Genomic DNA, 23,826 nt, shown 5'->3' on the forward strand with positions numbered 1-23,826 from the left:
TAGGCCAGGAGAATCGCTTCTCCTTTCAGCCAATCAGGAAACGGTCTCAAGACCCACTTCCTGATTGGCTGGGAGGAGAATCAGTGTGACGATAGCAAATATTCATTTGCTATTGTTACACAACTGGTTGGCCTCGGAGCAGAGTGCTCTGCGCCCAGAGCCCACTCTTTTTTGAAGTCTATTAGAGCCTCTGGCTCTAATCACGTGCTTAAAAAAAAACATTGCTATTCATGCGTCCGGCGCCCCGCATGTAGATTAGGGGGCCAGACGCTTGAATAGGGGAGCGGCGCCCCTGCACCCTGCATTATGGGCGGCCACTGATGAAATGGATAGTTACACAAGAACACAAAAATTTTTATTTTTTACAATAATATTTTTTTTATTCTTTATATGTTTTTTTTTTTTGTTTTTTTTTGTTTTTTAATCAGCCCTGTTGGGGGGCTTTGGTGAGATATCAGGGGTCTTAACAGACCTCTGATATCTCCCCCTTGAGACAGAGAAAGAGACAGAGGATAGAAATTCCCCAGTCCCTTTCTCTGCAGCCTCAGCTGCACTGAGAATGAATGGAGAGAAGACAGCGGCTCCTCTCCATTCATAAACTGACACATCCTAATCACAGGAGATTACAATGTTTCAGTTATGTGAATGGACAGAGTCAGCTGACTTTGTCCATTCACACAGCGGAGAGAGACAGCAGAACGGAGGGGACAGAGAAGGAGAGGGGAACGGAGGGGACAGCGGAGAGACACAGGGAAGGAAAGAGGAACGGAGGGGACAGCGGAGAGACACAGGGAAGGAAAGAGGAACGGAGGGGACAGCGGAGAGACACAGGGAAGGAGAGAGGAACGGAGGGGGACAGCGGAGAGACACAGGGAAGGAGAGAGGAACGGAGGGGGACAGCGGAGAGACACAGGGAAGGAGAGAGGAACAGAGGGGGACAGTGGAGAGACACAGGGAAGGAGAGAGGAACAGAGGGGGACAGCGGAGGGGGACAGAGGAACGGAGGGGGCATGGAGGAGGATGCAGTGACAGTCAGCGGTGAGCGATCACCGCTGTATGTCACTAAAGCCGCTGAAAGCCGCTGGGGGAGGATCTTGTAACTCCCCCACGTGCCGATCACAGCTGTCTTCCAGGTATCGGGGGAAGCATCGGGAGCATTTGCCCGAGTACAAGTACTTGGGCAAATGCTCGGTATCGGTGCCTGCCGATACCGATACTAGTATCGGTATCGGGACAACCCTAGTAAAAACCCATTTAAAAAGATTCACGGTTCCAATTGCCGACACCCGGCTATTGAAAAAATAAATTAAAAACGGCGTGGGGTCCCCCTCCCCAGTCCATACCAGGCCCCCTGGGGTCTGGTATGGATTTGGAGGGGAACCCCATGCCAAAATTAAAAAAAAAAAATCTATACCAGACCCTTATCCGGGCATTCAGCCTGGTAGGTCAGGGAAGGGGGGGATTAACGAGCCAGCCTGGCAGGTCAGGAAAGGGAGGGACATAATAGGCCACGTGATGACAGAAGGGGCCGGTGCCACCGTGTGACGTAGCCAGGTGGCCCTGCCCCTTGCCTATATAAGAAATGTCAAAGCGCAGAGCGAGCATACGGCAGAATGCCTCCCAGGAGGCGAGAGTGTTTTAAATTTTTTCTATTTTTCTGGTCCGGCGGGTGGCGTGATTGACGATGGATTTACATTGATGGACACTATTTTTTTATTTTTTAATAAAGGATTTGTCAAAAACTGTCTCTTGTGTTTATTACTTTTGTACACTTTTTTGGTGAATGGGTAGGGGTACTATGTACCTGCCCATTCACATAGTGGGGGCGGGATTTTGGGGCCCCTTTGTTAAAGGGGGCTTCCAGATTCTGATAAGCCCCCATGCCTGCAGACCCCGAAATCCACAGCCCAGGGTTGTTGGGAAGAGACCCTTGCCTATCAACATGGGGACAAGGTGCTTTGGGGTGGGGGGGCAGAGCCCTCCCTGTCTCAAAGCACCCACCCCCATGTTGAGAGCATGTGGCCTGGTATGGCCCAGGAGGGGGGGTACTCATTTGTTTCCCCCCTTTCCTGACTTGCAAGGCTGCATGCCCAGGAAAGGGTCTGGTATGGATTTTGTGGGGGACCCCATGCCTTTTTTTTTTACATTTTGGCATAGGGTTCCCCTCCAAATCCATACCAGACCCGAAGGGCCTAGTATGGACTGGGGAGGGGACCCTACACCATTATTTTTCTTTCTTTTTTTGTTACCGGTACTTTTTTAAAATTGTTCAGCTGTCAGCGGTGAAACCCATTGACAGCTGATGACTCATCAGTTGTTAAGGACGCCGCGGTCGGCTTCCCGTCCCCCACATCCCTAACAAACAGCTTACAATGCATCCTGATTGGGCAAAGCTTTGCCCAATCAGGGCGCAGAATGCACTGTACAGTGCTCAGTGCATTGGAGGTTGTTCGTCGGGGCGAACACCCTGCAAATTCGGGTGTTTGGCGAACGGCTGTACAGGCAAATGTCCAGCCCAAACTCCTGCTCAGGTCAAACTGTTCGCCCATCCCTACTGCAGCATATTTCAAGCAAACCATGCTCTGCTCTAGGCTACACTTGTATCTCTTGTCTTCTGGCTGCAGGAGCTGGCTCTCCACAGTCATCGGCCACTGCACATATAATTTTTGCATAATCCAAAACAAGGGGGGAAAAGCCACTCACCATAAAAACCAACTTGTAATTTATTCAAGCCAAACAATTCATCTGCTGCTTTGACAGCTCCAACGCGTTTCATTCCCACAGGAGCTTAATCATAGGGTAAAGATACAACCCCTGGCAAAAAGTTGGAATCACCATTCTTGGAAAATGTTCACTCAATTGTTTAATTGTGTAGAAAAAAAACTAAGCACAGACATACCTCAAAACTATTTTCATTTAACATTCTAACCTTCTGGCTTTAAGAAACACTTAAAAAAAGAAAAAAGAAAGAAAAAACTGTAGTCAATTGCTTAATCTGCAAAAACAGTCGCAAAGAAAAATATGGAATCACTCACTTATAAGGAAAATATTATGGAATCATGAAAAAAAACACTACAGTACACCACTAGTACTTTGTTGTGCCACCTCTGGCTTTTATAACAGCTTAAATTCTCTGAGGCATTGATTTAACTAGCGACAAACAGTGTTCTTCATCAATTCGGCTCCGACTTTCTCTTATTACAGTTGCCAGCTCAGCTTTGCAGGTTGGAGCCTTGTCATGGAACATTTTCTTTAATTTCCATAATAGATTTTCAATTGAATTGAGGTCCAGACCCTTTAAGTGTGTGCGGGATGCCGGACACACAGGTGTATGAGAAGCATGACGTGCTGCAATCACTGGGAAAAAAAAAATGAAAAAAAAAATGAGGGCCTTTTTAAGTGTATGCAGGTCACCGGACACACAGCTGCTATGGGATGCATGACATGTTTGCAAACACGTGATTGCAAACAAGAAGCTCTATTGGCTTAATTTAGAAAAACCTCAGGGCACAGAGCTCTGCGCCCTGAATACTCCTTCTATAGCATTGTTCACTGCTGTGGTGTGTGATTGGCGGGTCCTGTGCCTTCACTTTCGGTTTCTCTGACTTCTCCCGGCTGATCTGAAGGTGGATGGAAGGCGACTTGCTGTGAGTACGGGGGGGGGGGGCATCTAATGTAAAGGAGGACTCTGATGGGGACATCCAATGTAAAGGGGGACTCTGATGGTGACATCTGATATAAAGGAGGACTTTCTTTTTTTAAGTGTTTCTTAAAGCCAGGAGGTTGGAATGTTAAATGAAAATAGTTTTGAGGCATGTCTGTTTTTTTCTATACAATTAAATAATTGAATGAACATTTTCCAAGAGTGGTAATTCCATACTTTTTGCCAGGGATTGTACATAGAAAGACACCATCGTTATATCTAGATCTAACAGACACACCCATAACACTTTAATTACCATGATAGTATAGAGTGGACAACTAACCTGCACAAAAGGGCAGTTAGAGATGTGAGAAACCACTTTACTATCATTACACAAAATTAAGACCTTTCCAAAAACTTGATGGCAATATAAAATAAAATAACTGAGAAAGTATCAAAAAGTCATAGATCCTAGTTATGTACAGTTATTGTTGCAGCGCTTGTTAGCAAAGAATCAAATTTAGCACTATTAGAATGTTTTACACAAAAGATGTATGAAGTACTCACTCATATTGCAACCATATCTTCCCTAGACCAATAAAGATCATATATGCAAAAGACTCATTGCGGCATAGACTCATTCAATTGGCTCAATAATATCAACAAAATAAACTTTAAATAATACAGTATATTTTATTACACACCAAATTAAAACCAATTATCGAGAAATATTCATTAAAAAATAACTGCATTCAAATCCTAGCAACAAGTAAGCAACAGTTATGGAGATCAAACCCTCTTTACTCTATTCTGCTTCCTGAGAAAGACGTCTACAATTTGTCAACACTCTCAGCTAGTACCACGTCCTGGAGGAAGGATTTCCACATTTTACTGCTCTAACAGTAAAGAACCCTTTACTCAATTTAAGGTTACCCCTCATTAATTCTAACCTTAAATCCTGGCCGCATGTTCTCTTTACGAACCTTGGATAAACAGTTTATTAATGTCTGCAATGGTGCACAGTCTCTACAAACACCACCGAAAACAAAAAGGCCAAAATATGAGGTCCTTAATTAACAATAAAAACAAAGTTGCAGTGCTAGAAATTAGACTTCCTAAACTTTATATGAGTGCTGTGAGACAATCCTCCTTCTCTTTTCCAGTCATACTACTCACCAGATAGCAAGAGCTCAAACAGTAAAAGATGTCAAACCAGCATGCAAGTGATGTTCATATCAATCCAAAAACGTGACAGAATACACAACCTCCAGTCACAGCGCTGTGTTCAAGCAGTGGGATTGTTTTTGTTCCACTCCCAAAACAAAAAAGAGTCGGGTTAATTGCTGCTCAGACATTCACAGGGATCTTTGTGCTCCATGAATGAAAACAAAGCTTCCTGTGATTGACTGAGGTGGAGAAGTGGGCATATGACATTATGCTCTCCAATCAGAGCAAGCTTTATATTTATTCAATGACTGCAAAGCTCCCTGAGAATGGCCAAGCAGCACTCAGCGAGACTATTTTGTTCTGGGAGTGGAATGGAAAGTTTTTGCCCCACTGCCAGAACACAGCACAGTATACTGTTTACATAGCATGCCCAGCAAGAGTACCTATTAGTGCAGTAATAGTTTGTTTGGGCCAGCTGTGCTCAAACAAACTATTTAAAGGGACATTAAACGTGTGGTTAGGCTTTAGGGGTGTGAATAAATTTCAGGAGGACAGAAGTTCAGATCAAGAATATAGGGCCAAGATCTCAAACTAGGAGGAGGAAAGTTCAAAATTAGCCTTAGAAAGCATTATTTTAAGTAGTTGAGGTTTCAAATTGACTTCCAACAGAGGTAGAGAGTCAGTCAACTGTAAAGCCTCATTGAAATGGGGCATATGCACCTGTGCCCAGTGTAAGCGCTGCGTATACTCGCACCCGCAAGGATGTCAGATTGGGACCAGTGGCTGTGTCTGTGCACAGTGCTGCAGTGCTGCTTCCCAATTGACAGCTATGGGACTGCCTGAGTGGGGATGCAATGAACTCCCGTGCATCCCTGTGTCGGCATACACAGCCCCCACATGTAGCACGGATGCATACACCCCGTGTGAATGAGGCCCAAATGGATTTAAACATGTTTGAGACAAGTCTACTTTAGGCCTACAGTATATTCAGACAAAAAAAGTTAAAAATTAAAAATAAATGCAGCAGTCCAGGTGGACCATGTGATGGTCTTGTGTACTAGGCACATGACAGGATGAGTGTGTGGCAGCCATAATGTTCAAAATACAGCCCTTACATTTAACTTGTCACTATCTGTCCTGTGTTTAACCAGGGACACGGGTAGTGACCTTTTCCCCTCCCTCCGCCTTCAGTTCATGGAATACACAAACTGTTAACTGAGGGCAAGACCTCATCAATCCATCTATTGGACACACAGACCTCTCCATTGCCCAATCCACAATTTCAGTCTGGAAACCCTAATAAAACTGTCACCCTCGCAAGCTTGAGCAATCCAGAGAACTAACAGATACCTGGTTGTAAATAGCTCAGCTGAAGGAAATGGCCAATACACATTTCTGCTAGACTGGCTAGCAGCCAAAACTCTAAAACGTCAACATATGTCTTAACTCATGAAATAATAATAGCACAGCCAGAATATAGACATATTTACCTCCCTCAGTAAATTTGTAGCGTTTTGAGCTCACACACCCTAGTACTGGGAGCAGAACCAGTCTGGGCATCCGAAACATATCACATTTATATTCATTTTGGAGCTAAATTTAGGCTGGATAATAATCTGCATGTTAGCAGACTGTACCCAGTAGGTATTCAGAGATATGAATACCTATAGAAAACTGAATCTGGGACATAGTCATAAACATAGTGGCATCCCAGAAAACCACTCCTCAGACGCTTAACCACCCTGGCAGTTTGATTATGTCAGATTTTTGCGTCTCAAAGCGGTACAATTGTTTTGCATAGAAATTTGGCGTTTTATATTGTAGGCCTGTAATTCTTAGTAATAACACACTTAAATCTGTCCAAACAAGAGTCTAGTAGATATCCCGGGTATGATAAAGTTTAAAACACAAAATCATAAATTATAATATAATAAATAACTATAAATAATTATAAAAAATAATTATATAATAATAATAAAATTCATTTCCCCACGATTCACTATCACTCAATTCTGCAAGTGTTCTAATTTACTATCACTGTTTTCTAGCTGGTCTAAAACCACTTTTGACGTAAAGGGACACTTTTTGGTTGCCATGGACAATCTCAAGTTTCCAGGCAGAAAGAACAGTATATATAATATAAAACTATAAAACTGCATGAAGGGGACTGGACAAAGCATTAGGGACAAAAGGGATGTGAAATGATTTGATACAGTAATGTAATCTGTAAGATTAGAGTGTACTGTATGTGTTATGAATTTTTCACTTTTTGAATTTGCAGCTGGGCTCCGCTCACATGTGTCGTGACGCTCGCAACGAACGGAGCCCAGTACACAGAGTCATCGGGCGGAGAACACAGCGGGGGGACATTGCAGGATCCTGGGGACAAGGTAAGTAACCTGCATCAGGATCCTGCAATGCAATCCAGAGTTTGGCTCGGGGGTTACCGTTAATGGTACTGAAATTTAACCCCGTGCCACACTCGGGAATACCGCCAGAGAGGTTAATTGGTCAGATGGCCTCTGTCAAGACCCCTTTAATACCAGAGAAAAGGGGAATGGCATGACATTTTGACAACTCTCAGGCAACTTTAGGAAACTGAAGTCCTGTCACGTTATGAGAGCCAATTTACTACCTTGTTCATTGACTGGAATCTGCTGAAATAGGACTATGCAAGTATTCTCATTTTCAACTCCGTTTTATTTCTTCTCTGTTGCTTTATTGTCTCTTTATTTCTTTGTAGCACCCCTTTTCTGTAAATATTTTATTTGCATAACTTTGACCTTTTTAATATTAAACCCTATTTTGAAAAGTGTTGAAATTGTCTCTAAAGCTTTAAATGCAAACTAAAAGAATCCCTGTCTCTTGTAGAGTGCTGCTGTATATGATTAATCTCTGAATATATTTGTCTTTGGAAGTTCCGACTCTTCAGTAAAAGTCAATGGTGGCAGTAAAAGAGTTAATTGCTTAATTAACTAAACTAGTGACAACCACTCTCAGGCTGCTGGCACCTAGATTGTGGGCCAGCAAGATGGAAAATCTTTGTGCAGGGTGCACAGGGTGGGATTGGCATTGTTACGTGACGGCGTAGTGTGAGATTGGCCAGTCCTTTTTGAAGGCATATTTACAATAATCAGTTTCCATTTTGTGTTTTATCCTGTACTCTATTTTACAAACAGCTGTGTTACTGTCTATTGTTCTTGTTATCTTTTCCTGGTTTCATTTCTCATATGATACTTCCAATTTTCTCTTAAAGCACATGATTTCTCAGAAATGACGTTGTAATGAATATTTCTGTTAAGTTTCGGGTTTGTCATAAAATGTCTTTGTATCTGATTGGATAATATTAGATAATGTTCAGGGGGCTGTGCTTTCTGAAAGCCCCCTTTATATTCATTGAGACAGAATAAACTTTTAGATTTGCTCGGAGAGACTATTGTCATTGTTTTTTTATCATTGTCTCAATGGGCTAATCTCACAGGCCTGTGGGGGTACACCTTATGCAGAGGTATTGAGAGTATAAAAATACCCCTAGACAATCTACATTCCTAACAGCTTGGGGGCTCGTCCGGGATCGATCATAATATGTTTCGGTGAGTTGATTTATCTCTATTTATCTCTTGCCGTGATTTATTTAGAGATCGATTCCTTTAAAGGGACTTGTAATTAATTTTTTAGACTTCGATAAGTTTAATTGCTCTGAGAAGCAATAATAAGGCTGTTCTGAGTTAACAGTGACATAAGCCCTGGGAGGGCTTCAGAGACTGCTCTGTGTAGCAGCAGCTACTGTTTCGGGTAAACAGTGAGAAAAAAAACTCCGGGAGAGTTTTTAAGGGCTCTGGGAAGTCCGTAGATTCTGAGAAATCTATGATTTATACAGTACTGTAATTATAAGAAAAAGTCTGATAAGGTGTGCCGGACAAAACCTGATCTCTTTGCTTTATCTTCCTATTGCGTAGCAGTCATAAGATAATTTGTAATTTGTCTGTGTGGAATTTGTCAAGTGTCGTAAGGTAAGACGACACCTTTCCACTGCACTGTGTTATAATGAAACGTAGAGTGATGCTACAACATCAGGTGATGTATTGATGCTTACTTTTAATGATTTACATATGAATGCTTTGACTCTAAAGTATAAGATATAACCTGTATCGTATTGTAGTTGGCAGGATATTCTGAGGATAACGTTTGATCAAAACAAGCTATTTGAATAATTATTTTTGCTACTGACATCTCTTGCGAAGGGGAATTCAGGTGCAAAATTTGGATTTTTGGCTTTTTGCCAAACAGGGTTCAAGTGCTAATATCTCACTAATCGTAATAGTGGGGAATTGTTTGCAGCATTAGTACTACCGCAATTGAAGGCACTGTTTGAACCTGTTGGCACTCTGCCAAAAATTTGAAATGTAAATAAAAATGGTTTGGTTATAAACATAAGAAAAGTAATAACGTACAAAGCTTGCTTTTGATCAGGGGAACCTCTGGCCATAAGGAGTGCTTATTGGCATTTTGCCAAGAAAAAAAAAAGAGGAAGACTTAGTATCTACAAATCTGCACTGTGTTATAATGGGAAGAGTTAATGGAAAAAATGTCCCGCCACCACGGACATGGGAGAAAATTGTAAAAGTCATGTAGCGCGTGTGTGTGGAACTGACTATGTGTACATTAACCCCTGGGTGGACATCTTAGAAGGATAGACAGAGGCTATGGGTAGCAGTAGTCCGTTCCCCCATAATGGGGAGAATGATACGTTCCATATGGATATGATAAAGGTTTGTGTCTTGGAGATAAAGAGGCGTTTCCATACTATTCGGCTGATCCACAATGGGACATGACTTATATGAGAAAGGGAGGAGAGAACTGGTTAACTTATGCCCCCCACTGGTATGAAAGGACAGATAAAAAGCAAAAAAAGAGGACACATAATTTAAGGGACAAAGAAGCTCCAGGATTACATTCTTTGAGAAAAGGGTTAAATCAACCTTCTCCATGCCTGTACCAGGTGCCCCACCTCCCCCCCTTACATTCCACAGTCTCAAGGGGGAGCCATATAAACAAATATATTCCTCGCTCTCGAAAGAGGACATGGAATTTTTAGCCGCAATTGCAGCGACAGGTCCACAAGTAGATAGAACACCACCCCCTGTCCAACAAGAGGTTGCAGCAGTGGCTCCGGCACTGCCTACCGTTTCACAACAACCTCCCCAAGCACAACAAGCCCAACAGCAAGCCCCCGTAGCCCAAAGACCACCGCCGTCTGCTCCCCAGAAGGCAGTGGATGTCTCTTCCACCTTAGGTACTGAGCACCCACATGATCCTACACAGCCTTCGGGTTCAGCCATAGCTGTAATAAGTCCCCCAACAACCAGATCAAAAGCTGCATGAAAGACCTCATCACATGAGGACACGCAGCAAAAAGAGGTAGTGGAAACAGGGAAAGACAACTTTGAAGGAGAACAAAACATGCAACTAGTTGCCCAACAGTTCCCATTTATGACTGTGGGTGATTTTTTGGTAATGAAGCCTATTGACATTAAGGACATTAACTGCATTATCAAAACACTGTCCCAAACCCACCACATCAACTGATAGCTATAAGCTATCTAAAGAAAGCTTGCACTGGCAGAAATTACACACAAGAAAACATAAGGCTCATTATAGACAACTTGGTAGGGACCACCTCCCCTTGGGATTGGACAAAAGTGCCCACTATTAACACAGTAGAGGCCCCCACCACAAAAGCCGCAGACTACAAATTAAATACCAAAGATGGGCGGGTCAATATGTGGACAGAGGTAGAGGCTGAAATGAAGAAAGCGTTCACTAATAAATCTTCCCTACCCAAGGCTGTAGCTTGCAAACAAAAGCCAGCAGAATCTCTGTTAGAATTCTGGAAAAGATTTATAGTTTGGACACAAGAGGCAGGACTTAGCGTCCAGGATAACATGCACAGTCTCTTAATACAGATATACCTCAGCAACCTTGGCCCTAAACATGCACTTACAGTAAGACAGCAAATATCAGATTGGGCTACAAGCACGGTAACTGATTTTTGCAAGAAGCTGACAGAGAAGGATGCTACACGATGTTTTGACATTCCTAAACAAACACCAGTGCAGACACATTATCAAAATGATTTCTCAGGAAATCAAAGGGGAAACTTTTATAAAAAGAGAGGAGGGGGATGCAGAGGCAGGGGGCAAGGACAAAGAGGGAGTTACACACAGAGAAAAAGAGGGTGTTTCAATTGTGGAGACCCTGGACACTGGAAGATACAGTGTCCTTACTATAAACAGGAACTGACTAACACATGACCCCCTGCCTCATATGCAGCCCCACAAAATTCCGGTACACAACAACAGCAGAATTCACAGCAACACAATGCAAAATTTCCCATCACCTGGCAACAACATCAACAACAACAATGAAGCTGCCCTGAGGGTGGTATCCCAGCATTTCCCCTTATCTCTCACTCTTATCAAGAGCAGCCAATCATTTCACTGTATGTGAATGGAAAATGAACCCCTTATGTACTAGACACTGGAGCTACGTGCAGTACAATTAGCAAGGATTTTTATAGAGGAGAGGTCACAAATGCTGAGCCTTCAATGGGAATAAATGGGGTACTGACCAAAACTTTTAAAACACCACCCCTTTCAATCCTGGAATAGGATCAGTGATTCAACACTGTTTCAGAATAATACCTGGCTGTCCGGTGAATCTCTTGGGCAGAGATTTACTAGGAAAACTGGGAATTACAATGAAAGTCACAAAGCAAGGAGGTTTATATGTAGAATCTGATAGAATAAACATCCTCACCCTTTTTCCATCCATCTCCTTGACAGAAGAGGTGATTGAAGGAGGAATAGAGGAGGGAGTAGGTGGAAAATTCACTGGATGTGGGATTTATCCCTTGTACACCTTACAAAGCCACTTTAAAACCAGGGGCCCAGCCTATATATCACAGACAATACCCCATATCAAAAGAAAAGGAGGATGGCTTACAGCCAATAGTCGAGGATTTCTTAAAGAAAGGAATCTTAAGGGAAATTGTCTCGCCCTACAAAACTCCCATTAACCCGGTAAAGAAGGCAACTGGTGACTATAAGTTTGTACAAGACCTAAGGGCCATCAATAGCCTAGTGGTATCGATTGCTCCAATAGTGCCTGATGTGCCATCAATACTTACCGCCATACCTTCCGAGAGTATTTTTCAGTGATTGATTTATTTGGTGCAGGTTCAAGGCATGCCCGCGTGTCTCAGAGCTCTAGCATCCTGTGCGATGGTGGTTGAGATGGCCACTTCTTTCACTCTGGGAGACGACACAACACTTCACACCACCCACAATGTGTCAATCCTGTTGAAAAATGTACAATCACAGCACATGTCTACTCTACTAGGTTGAGCGGATATGAGGTGATTTTGCTGTCCAATCCAAAATTGCTCATTAAATATGCTTCTCCCACTGCAGGCCCAGCACCAATTCTAAACGCCCTTTTAGGATTAAAAGGAGAACAGGATGAGGTCGTGCCACAACATGACTGCATAAACCTCATTCACCAAGACACATCACCCAGGTCTGATTTATCTTCCACAGCACTGCCAGACATACAGAATGTTTTTGTAGATGGTTCTTGCTCTAGGCCAAATGATCACACATACCATGCAGGCTATGCAGTTGTGCAGCTTCCAGATGCTATACTTGAGGCCAAGCCTATCCCATATCAATCAGCACAGGCTGCTGAATTAATTGCACTCACTAGAGCATGCCAGCTCTTTGAAGGTCAGGATGTAAACATTTACACTCGAAGTATGGGTACGGCGTGGTACATGACTTCGGTGTGATATGAAATAGGCGTGGCTTTGTGGCAGCTGATGGAAAGAACATTTCACATTCTTCTTTGGTAATGTCACTGCTAAAAGCTATCCAGCTACCTAAAACACTGGCTATAGTACATTGCAGAGCACATACAGGCCAACAGACAAAGATAGCCAGGGGAAATGCTCTGGCTGACCTTGCTGCTAAACAAGCTGCTATCTCACAGACAGCAGACATCCAAATGGCTATGCTGATACCTGACCTATCCCCATTTGAACAGTCACTCGCAGATCTCCAGGATTATGCATCAAATTATGAGTTAAGGGACTGTGATAAAAAGGGTGTGCAGAAAGATCCATAAACTGGACTTCTCTGCAAAGAGGGGAAACCATGTATACCAACGGCAAGTGCATCACTCTTCATCTCAGTACCAAGGAATAGGCCACGCAGGTATACAAGTCACGGCTGATCTTCTGAGTAGAGATTTTTATATCACAGAATGCATCTTGCTGGTAAAGGATTATGTTTCAAGATGCATTACATGTATCAGGAACAATCCAAACATCACACACAAGGCCAAACATGAACACCTGATATATCCAACAACTTTTACACATTTGCAGATTGACTTCACACACATGCCCAAACTAGGCAAAAGACAGGAATATCTTTTGGTAATTGTGGACATGTTCTCAAGGTGGGTTGAACTTTTCATGACCACAAAAGAAGATGCACAAACAGTAGTGAGGATCCTCACTCAGGAAATCATTCCTCGATGGGGATGCCCACTTCAAATAAACTCAGACAATGGTCCAGCTTTCATGGCCAGGGTCTGCCAGGACTTGGTAAAAACTCTCAAGATAGAATGGAAATTTCACATTCCCTACCACCCTCAAAGCTCAGGGACAGTAGAAAGAATGAACAGAACAATAAAAGACAAGATAAGAAAGGCCACAGGAGGAACCTTTGCCAACTGGAAAAAGGTCCTCCCAGCAGTCCTGGCAGAAATAAGAATGACCCCTTCCAAAACAACAGGGTATTCACCTTTTGAAGTTTTGATGGGTAGACCTTTCCCCACCCCATGGGCCAGAGCACCTTTAATGATAGAAAAGGGAGATTTATACTTAATACAGGAAGAATATGTAAGAAAACTGATTGAAACATTGGATACAGTCAAAAGAAATGTTGCTTGCACCTCTCCTTTTTCCTCACAGGAAGCTACTCACACCTTCAAGGTGGGAGACACCGTGGTGGTCCAATAGCTGAACAGGAATAAGAAGCAAGAGTATCCCTTTTGACCTCCTACCACAGTGGTTGCAGTGACCAGAACAGCCATTCTAGTGGAAAACTGCCAGTCCTGGATCCATGCCAGCCGAGTAAAAAAGGTTGCCCAAAGCCCTAGGAGCAGGAAGGAGACCTTGGATAAAGGAGGCCCTCAAGCAGAAGTCCAAGCAGACGAAGTAGGAGTTCCTGGGAAAGCAGGTCCGACCAGAGAAGATGACCTTGCTTATTTCACCACAGACTTCTGGCAAGGCATTTTGCCTCCTGATCCTGATCTCTCTGATAGTGTTCCTACCCACCTGGATCATCACTAACTGTATCTACCACCCTGAAGATTTGGGTGCAATTAAAAGTATCTGTGGGAACGCACACACACACAAGAGAACACTACAGTGACACAAGCTAGAACAAAGAGAGAAATTGGAGATAGTTTTACTGATAAGATGCTTTTGCTAAAATTTAAGTATGCTTATGCTCAAAAATCAGGGTATGAAGAATGTTGGATATATAGCAAATTACATCCTAGCACTGCCCGAATTCCCCTTTTGGCTGGACCTTTAAATATTTCCTCCTTCCTCAAGGAGACTCCTCCTGTCTTCTTAATTAACATATCCACTCTGTACATAAACAACACTGTTACCTTTCCAATAGCAGGTAAAAGTCATTCCCCTGATTGGTGTTTTAATTTAGGGAATGAGACACAGACTAACCCCTCCATTTGTAGCAGGTCAATATTTAACATCTCCATGTGCGAATGCAGGGGCAAAGCCAAGGATGCCTGCTCACTGTTTCAAGTATCTGACCCAAAGCTAAACCGTACTTTGCATAACCTTTTCCTCCCTCTCTGATAATGTACGTGATATATTCCACCAATTTATAATCGCAACACAGGATAAGTACACTCATGAGATTGTCGCTAAGAGATCTTTTGCACTAGGACAAAGTATCTATGTATGTTGTGGGAAAGTGTGTTATCCCTGGGTGCTCCATGTTAAGGGATGGTGTTATCTTGCATCCTTGGTACCCGTCATGGGAGTGGTAGGGGATGATAAAAGGGGACATCCCCTAGAGACCAGTATACACCCCAGATACCCCCTCAAACACCGCGACAAAAGGGAATTGTTCTATGAACAAGATATGGCCTGGGCATGGTTTCCTTCTTGGACAGGATGGGGTTGGGCATGGTTTCCTTCTTGGACATGATGAAAAGGTTGAACAATTATTCAAGTATATTGTATGAGATAATGGAGAGGAATTCAGATGACATTGCTGTTAAACATAGAAACTAGAGCAATTAGAAAACAGCTAGAACTACATGAGTTATCTATAGAAAGCATGAGTGTAGCTCTCACAGGTTTATGTGAAAAGAATGAGGACTACGAATGCTGTACTTGGATCTCTAACATAAGTGCCAAGGTGCCTGACTACTATGATATTATTGCACAACAAAAAAGAAGTAGGCCAGCTCCAGCAGGAAGCTAGGGACATTGCTAAAACATGGAGCCCATTTGACAATGCAGGATTTGGGTTTGGAGGTGTATTTTCATGGTTAAAAGACATTGTCCTTGTCATTGTTATGATATTTATCCTTGCTCTGATTCTTTACCTCTGTTTCAAGTGTTGTACCTGCATAATTGCACGCATTCAATCTCCTGATGATAAGGTTCTATCCTACATGACATACATGAAGGATATTGTTTTCCCGTCACTCCTCTGCTGGACACATCCAGGATAAGACGGAAGGAGCTCTCCTTCTCTGGTGGACTTCCCCCAACCCTTACTCATTGCTTCATTAAGGTAGATCTATGCTGCGCTATGAAAAAGCAGCTGCCTGACCCCTTATATGACACCCTCATTTTTTTATAAACAATCAACACATTCAACTTTTTTTCTTTCTTTTACCATTACGTTTTAGGGTCTGGTTTAAACTGGGTGGGTGCCGGCCCCTTCCCTTTCCAGGTCTCCCTCAATACTTGTGACCCACCATGCTATTTCCACTCCTATACATCCGCTTTTTAAAAATGTCTTTTGTCCAATTAACACTGTGGATGGGACTATCGGATTAGATTGATTCTACTAATTAACGCAGCTGAGGTAACTTCCAAAATAATATCTTTTCTTATTTATTTGAGATATCATTACCCAATTATTTAGATTTAACAAAAATATAACATAATATACTATATGCATGTATATATGTGTATATATTTTTGTCACCGATTTTATTTTTATTGGTCCTTCTCTCGCCAGTAAGGACTTTTTCCAACCTTGATCGCCTTTGTATTATCTCTGCAAACTGTTATAAAAGTTTTAAAGATTTATTGTGTGACTATTAGGAAAACTATTAGAAAAACAATAACCCTGAGACTGACTTTTAGGCCCCTTTCACACATGCGGACCGTATGTCCGTATTTCATCCATCCGTTTTCGGATGAAATACGGACATACATGCATCCCTATGGGATAGCGGGTGTCAGCGGATGTACATCCGCTAACACCCGATGTCGTCCGCCTCCGCTCTCGTCCGATTCTGCGGACGGAAGAAAATCCTATTTTTCTATCCGTCTGCAGAGCGGATCGGAGGAACACGGACAGACGGTCCGTGTTCCTCCGATCCCCCATAGGGGAGAGCGGAGATCTGACAGGGCGGTCCCTGCACAGTGTGCGGGTCCTGCCCTGTCATCTGCCTGCTCAGCTGGGGAAAGCGGAGCGATCCCCGCTGAGCAGCGGATAAACACGGGGCGGATCAACACGAATCCGTCCCGTGTGAAAGGGGCCTTAAGATGACTTCTGAGCACATTGTTGTATTTACTTGCTATATCGTTTGCTTTAACTAACTCCATAGTAAGTTGTAGGATGATTAGGCTTAACCGTATATGGTAGAACAAGACTGTACAGGAAACACTAATTAGCCAAATAAAGTACCATTTTGTACCAGGCACGCTATCTGTGTTTCCTCAGCCAATAGAAGCGTTATAGCTATATACATCTCTTTGTGTGATTCTTACTGCATCTTTTGGCTTGTAAGCATCATCCATTTGTGTGACACATCTGAAATAAATTGTCTGCTTTTCAATACATCTGGAGTTCGACTGATCACAAGAGAAGAGTAATCCTAACACAAACTTCTACATGAGGCGTTGAGTCTTTGGGGTAGACTATCCATGGAGTAGAACCCAAAGCATCTAGGATTACTAGCATTGAGTATAATACATTTTTTAGGTAAGATTCCCTTTTCAATACAGCAGTCTAATACTTTGTGTGTATATGAAATGTAGACCTTATGTTCTTACACTATGTTTCGATAATATTGTTCATATTTATTTATATATACATGTTCCCCTTCTGTTTAAATGCAAAAATGTTAATCTAAACGAATGATGTAATTAATAATTAATTGATCTCTTTCTTTTTTGTTTTGTTTCTTTTTATGTAATCTTTAGTACAACAATGATGCCACATGCTAAATCTCCTGAAGAAGCTCTAGTGAGCGAAACATGTTGAGAAAAGTGGTATTCTTATCATGATGTGTCATTATATTTTATTCAATTTCTGTATCTCTATTTGATATTATACTCCCCTTTTTCTTAAAAAGTTGTTTAAATTAAAATCTCTGGTTTTAAAAAAACATTATTTTTGAATCGATATGTTCTAAATACTGCAAACTTAATACACCAAAAAAGTCCCGAGGGTTAATAAGCCTTAAAGTCCATTTCTCTTTATCAATATTTACCTGGGATGTGGTGTTATCTACGCTCGGTCCTCTCTGTTTCATTTTTTTATTAGAATAAACTTTTAGTTTTTTTGCTCGGAGAGACTATTGTCATTGTTTTTTTTAATCATTGTCTCAATGGGCTAATCTCACAGACCTGTGGGGATTGGAAGGTACACCTTATGCAGAGGTATCGAGAGTCTAAAAATACCCCTAGACAATCTACATTCCTAACACTTTAGTCACGAGTTGGTGAGAAGAGCAGGGGTTGTATACCACGTTACGTTACAGACAATGATGTATCCTGGCCAAGGCCCAGGCCTAGGGCAGCACTTTGCAGAGGGGCAGGAGGGAAAGAGTCCCCGCCGGCTTGCGCTACACTGTTATTGTAGCGCCAGTCTTATGGGGCGGACTGGGCTGAGAGGCAAATTAGTCGAGCGACCCCATGAGGCGGCCACACTAATTACGGTATGTGGGCGGCCGGTATCGCAACTGGGGGGGGAGGGGGGTGCCGCTTCTAATTTTGATTGTCCTATCATCCTGGACCACAAACCTTCCTCACTGTGCTATATGTTTTCTGCTGCACCATTGGCATGGTTATATCTTCTTAGTCCTCTCCATAAAATTATCAGAAATTTGGAAATGTGTGCTTAAAGTAGAACTATAGGCAACACTTTTTTTTTTTTGTCATTGTGAATAGAATAAGGGAGGGTTATAGCCCCTTTCAGTTTATTTTTTACCATCCCTGTCCCTTTGCAGCGATTTCCCTTCACTTCCTGTCCCATAGCCATACAGGAAGTGAGAGGAAATCTATGCAAATTAAGGGAATCCATTGCCCCCAGGCCCTGAGAACTAGTGTCCCCACTTGAAGATTTCAGGGCGGGTCTTAAACAGCAAGGGGTGTGGTCTTGACAAGAAGGGGTGGGTCATATTTAAATTAGGGGGTGCACGAGTTTAGTCAGGCCTAGGGCAGCACAAAACCTAAATACACCACTGGTTACAGACCACTTGATCTTTTTTCTGCCTTCACTCTTCTAAGTTTTTATGTTTCTGAAATAAATGTGACATCTAGGTTGAACTCGTAAAAGTGCAACAAAAAAAAAAGTTTAACAAGAAGACCTATGCGCCTATTAAAAACAAGTATAACAAGTCTAAAGTTCAGCTCAATGGAATCCATAACTCGATGGAGGTTTTTGCTAATGCAGCTTATCTTATCATATCTTGCAGATGTAAACAAATTCCTAACACGCACATTGTGCACACATAACTGTGTGTTGATAAAAAATAAGATGTTTGAAGATATATTTTCAAATCTTGCATTTGACCTTGAGACATCTTAAAGGCTGGATATATACGGTGGATATGTAATGGGCGACTATACAACATTACATGCATAAATCCTGAATAAAAAGTTCATAATGTTGTTGTGATAATCCAGAAGTGCAAAAAGCCCATATGCATTACCATGCCATAAAAGATGTCATCACATGAATTCCCAATCACCAGACTATGGAATGTGCACTCACAACAAATACACGCTGCCAGATTATGAGCAGCTCAAGGACATCCACCACAGATTTGTTCAGGCATCAGACAACGTCTCCACAGGAACAATCACCTTCACACTTCTTCAATTGGGGTAGTAGTATTCTGTATTTTTGCTCACAAACCGGCCAGCACTGTCTCGTAAAGGCGGAGGGGCACTCGGAAGTGGTAGAGAAGAAGCAGGCCCGCCAGCCTGAACAGACTAGGTGCTTCCTTTGCCATTCAGCTCTAGGCTCCATGCACACTGAAGCTCATGAACGGAAGTTTTTGGGAGTTTGGGTATTTTTTTTTAACAGCCCATAAACTCCCCTCTATGTTATCCTATGTGTCCACACATGAACGTTTTTGGATGTTTATGGCCGAATGACGGCCACAGCGCGGACCTGCATTCCTGGGAGGCCGTCATATGACGGCCTCCCCTGTGCACGCTCCCTGCGCGCGCAATGCAGAGCGCTCGCCGGGCGCGCTGTGATCACCGAGTCACTGAGACTCGGATGATCACCGATCCGAGTAAGGGGCCGTTCCCGGCCCCTTACCATGTGATCAGCTGTCAGCCAATGACAGCTGATCACATGATGTAAACAAAAGATCGGTAATCGTTTTTTTTTTTTTACTCACGCTGACAGCGCGGGTAGAAAAAAAAGCCGATCACCGGCTGAGATGTCAGGGACATCGGTCCCGAAGTGGAAGAGGCACATCTGCCTCATCAGTGCCACCTAAAAGTGCCACCTAACACTGCCCACAGTGCCACCTAACACTGCCCACAAGTGCCACCTAACAGTGCCCACAAGCGCCACCTAACAGTGCCCACAAGCTCCATCTATCAATGCCCACCTGTAGTGCCAATCAGTGCCACCTGCCAGTGCTGCCCATCACTGCCACCCATCAGTGCCCATCACTGCCGCCTATCAGTGCCCATCACTGCTGCCTCATCAGCGTACATCAATGAAGGAGAAAAATTACCTATTTTAAATTTTTTATAACAAAACATAAACAAATAAATTTTTTTTTTTTTTTAAATTCAGTTTTTTACATTTTTTTAACAAAAAGTAAAAACCGCAGAGGTGATCAAATACCACCAAAATAAAGCTCTATTTGTGGTGAAAAAGTGATAAAAATTTCATTTGGGTACAGTGTTGTATGACCGCGCAATTGTCATTCAAAGTGTGTCAGCACTGAAAGCTGAAAATTGGTCTGGATAGGAGGGGGGTTTAAGTGCCCTGTAAGCAAGTGGTTAAGGCCTCATGTACACTGCTGCTGCTGCTAAATGAATGTTTAGGAGCAGTTGGGGATTTTTTTCAACTGCTCCAGAACTCTCCTATATGTTATCTTATCAGTACATGTACACAGGGTCATTTATAGTCGTTTCTAGGCAGTTGAGCTTAGAGGCTTTTTTTGGAACGCAAAAAATGGGTTCAGAAGCTGAGTTTACAGGCATTTCAAGAGCTAAACGCTTATTTGTTTACAGGCGTTTTTCATTTTTGGCTATTTTTGAAAAAAAATAAAATTTAATTTTTTTTTTTTTTAAACACTTTTAAACGCAAACGCAGCAAAACGCTGCTAAACGCGGCATGTAAATGCGGAAAAACTGCTGTTTTAAACGTGGGTTACTATCTGTCAAGTTAAATCGTTCAGGAGAGGTCGTAAAACATTCCATGTACATGAAGCCTAAATGTGACCACCCCCCTACAAGCCGCCCCTTCCCTGTCCCCAGCCTCTCCATCCCCCACCGCTCCCTTCCACCTAAAACTACTCCCCCCACTCTCCTTTCCTATCCCATTCACCCCCCTTCTTCCCCCCAGCACTGAGTACCCGATGTGACCCCCCCAAACCTGATCCCCCACAGCTACCATCATAAGCCGGAATCTCTCCTCTGCCGCTCCCGCTGGCTTCAGGTGCTGCATAGGGCTTGGGGGGTCCAGATGTGTCCTCCCAATCACTCTGATCACCCCCCATACCGTCCCTCGCACTCCCGATCCATCAATGCTGAGAGCGGCATCCCTCTTTCCCCTCCTGCAGCCTGCAGCTTCCTCACTGGCAATTTGACAGGCTGGGGATTGTGGCGTGGGGAGGGGGGGGGGGAGCGGTGTGGGTGTGGGTGAAGCTTGGGCTTGGGGGGGCTTGGAAAACATGTTTTTACCACCACCCCCCTCCGTGTAGAACAGTGGGCGCAGGCAGCGATCACTATGATCGCTCCTAAATGTCCGCTGACAGCTGATAATAGTAACTGCGATTGTTACTATGTATCAAACTGTCAGTATATGAATAAGCGAGAAATCTCTATACAGATTCCTGATTCATTCAAGTAAAGTGATACAGAGAAAAGGACTAGCTTCAGTCCCTTTCTCTGTCTCAAAAAAAGAGAACATATTAAAAAACATAACTGTAAAAAAGTAAAAAAAAAAAAAAAAAAAACCATAGCAAGACCCAGTGACTCTTTTGGGGGAGGCAACCCCCCTCCCAGGTCTGCCTGCACCCAGCCTCTCCATGGTGACGACACCCACTCCTGCACTCACCCCTCCACGGTGATGGTCTCCCCCCACACTCACTCCATTCCTCGGGAGATGGCGGAAGACAATAGCGAATATTAATTTGCTATTGTTACAAGTGGGTGGTTTTGGGGTGCAATGCTCTGCTCCCCTAGCCCAACCTTTTTCAAGCCAATTAAAGCCCGAGTTCTAATCATGTGGCTTGAAAAAAAGAATTAGTCCGGCGCCCTGCAGGGAAGCAGCGCCTCTAATGGACCGGCCGCTCCTGTTACCCCTTTCACATGGAGCGGACTCTGTCAAGCAGATCTGCCTGCTATGCGGGGGATTTGTCTGCTGATCCCCGCTAAGCAAGCGGATGACAGGTCCGCTCCGCTGGTGCAGAGCGGACACGGACAAAGCCGCTGTTCTCTATTGGGCAGAAACGGACCACCTTTCCATTTCCATCGGATACCATCCACTCCTATAGATGGATGGGGAATGGAATCCCCATCCTTCTGTTTTTAGTGGACTTGACTGGATCAGATGCAGGCGGGTGTAAACGGACACATGTCCATTTACATAAGCCTCTCCATAGAAAACAATGGGTGGTCCGATTGGGCCCGCCTGAAAAACGGACAGGCAGACCCAATCGATCTGCTTGTATGAAAGAGGCCTAAGACCTTGTTCACACAGGGGATACACAGCGTACCTTTACAGGGATACACGGGTGTTCCATGCATCTCTGTGCAGTCCCATTGATGTCATTTGGGATGTAGCTACTGCACGAACAGAGCCGTTGCTCCCAATTTTATATCCATGTAGGTCCGCATGCATGTCCCTGAGCTCACACTGTCTGAGTTCGGGGTCATGTACCCACACGGATGTCAGATTGGAAGTAGCAGCTATGCCTGTACAGCCGTTGCATCCCATTTGACATAAATGGGACTGTCTGTACGGGGATGCACAGAACACCTGTGCGGGTTAACATGGCTCTCCATGGGTGTACACTTTAGTATGCCACATGTGAATGATGCTTTAGTAGTAATTTAGCAGGAATTTTTGAAGTTACGTTGTGTTTATGTGCAATATTAATGATTAATTAATAATTATTTTTTGTGAAAATAGCGATATGATGAACATTTACGCAATTATTGCGGGGCCCAAAAAAATCAGTAGCACTTTTATTCTACAGGTCATGTGCTTTCAGAAAATGTCTAGTTTGAGGGGTCTTTTCAAATTCTGAAAGCTATAAGTGAAAAATAAAAAAGCAAAGGAAAAATTGCAAAAATAATCTGGCCACCTGAGTGTACAAAATAGAGCACAGGGCCTGGCAGCGGAAGCGTTAAAGGGGGGGGGGGTCTTTTCTATACCTACTGTATTTGTAGCGATGGTGATGTGGTATATTTATGGCATGCATACGAACTTCTTGCACTTTATGAATTTTTGTATTAAGGATTTATGCATGTAATGTTGTATATTGACACTGAACATTATATTTTATGATTGAAGTGCTGCAATTATTGTTATATTATCACTCAGCAGTTACTTGTGTATCTACTTCTATTGCTAGCAGCATTTTATGTATACTGGTGCTAGCACTATTTTCTTTTTGGTATGTAATGTGCACCATAGGATTCTAATATCATGAAAAAGTTTAGCTAGAAATAAATAAGGTATAATGACATGAAATACTTTCTGCATTGTGAATGCAGTAGCACTGAAAATACATAGATACTGTACATACTTTATATAGGTCTGTATTTTTTAGAATCTATTTCTTGCAGTCAATACAGGAAAACTGCAGAATGTGTAAATTCAGCAAATGTGTCAGAAAAAGTGACAGAAGTGGCACCATCATACCTTGTGAGCTGTGAGTCGGTCCAGAGAAGTCGGTCTCAGGGCTTAGAGGAGAACCTGCTGGCAGTTATAGAGCAGATGCTGAACATGGAGCCTCCCACCCTCTCCTCCTACTTAAATCAGTTTCGTTTCCTCACTACATCAACAGGTGCTGAGCGTATGTTAGGGACACCAGGGAGGGAGTTCTCAGTGACATACACTACTAGAAGGGTCCATTTATGAAGAAACTATTCTTACATTTATTCCTCCTGTTCACCATTAAAACATGCTTTCATAAACTTTTTTACAAGAATTGTTATTGCTTTTTACGACAAAAAAGCCTGCAGTAGAGTG

The 23,826-nt window shown here is 43.0% G+C and overlaps 1 protein-coding gene across 2 annotated transcripts in view; it reads right to left on the bottom strand.

Annotated features, from left to right (window-relative positions):
* Positions 1–23,581, bottom strand: part of LOC141113183 (probable ATP-dependent RNA helicase DDX60) — a 340,633-nt gene extending 317,052 nt beyond the window's left edge. For both annotated transcript variants that reach the window (XM_073606131.1, XM_073606122.1), the window contains exon 1: positions 23,497–23,581. The gene's annotated coding sequence lies outside the window, so the exon portion shown is untranslated. The remainder of the gene's footprint in view (positions 1–23,496) is intronic.
* Between the last annotated feature and the right edge of the window lie 245 nt (positions 23,582–23,826).

This window comes from Aquarana catesbeiana, linkage group LG01 (assembly GCF_042186555.1).
Source record: "Aquarana catesbeiana isolate 2022-GZ linkage group LG01, ASM4218655v1, whole genome shotgun sequence".
In the NCBI taxonomy this organism is placed as follows: Eukaryota; Metazoa; Chordata; class Amphibia; order Anura; family Ranidae; genus Aquarana; species Aquarana catesbeiana.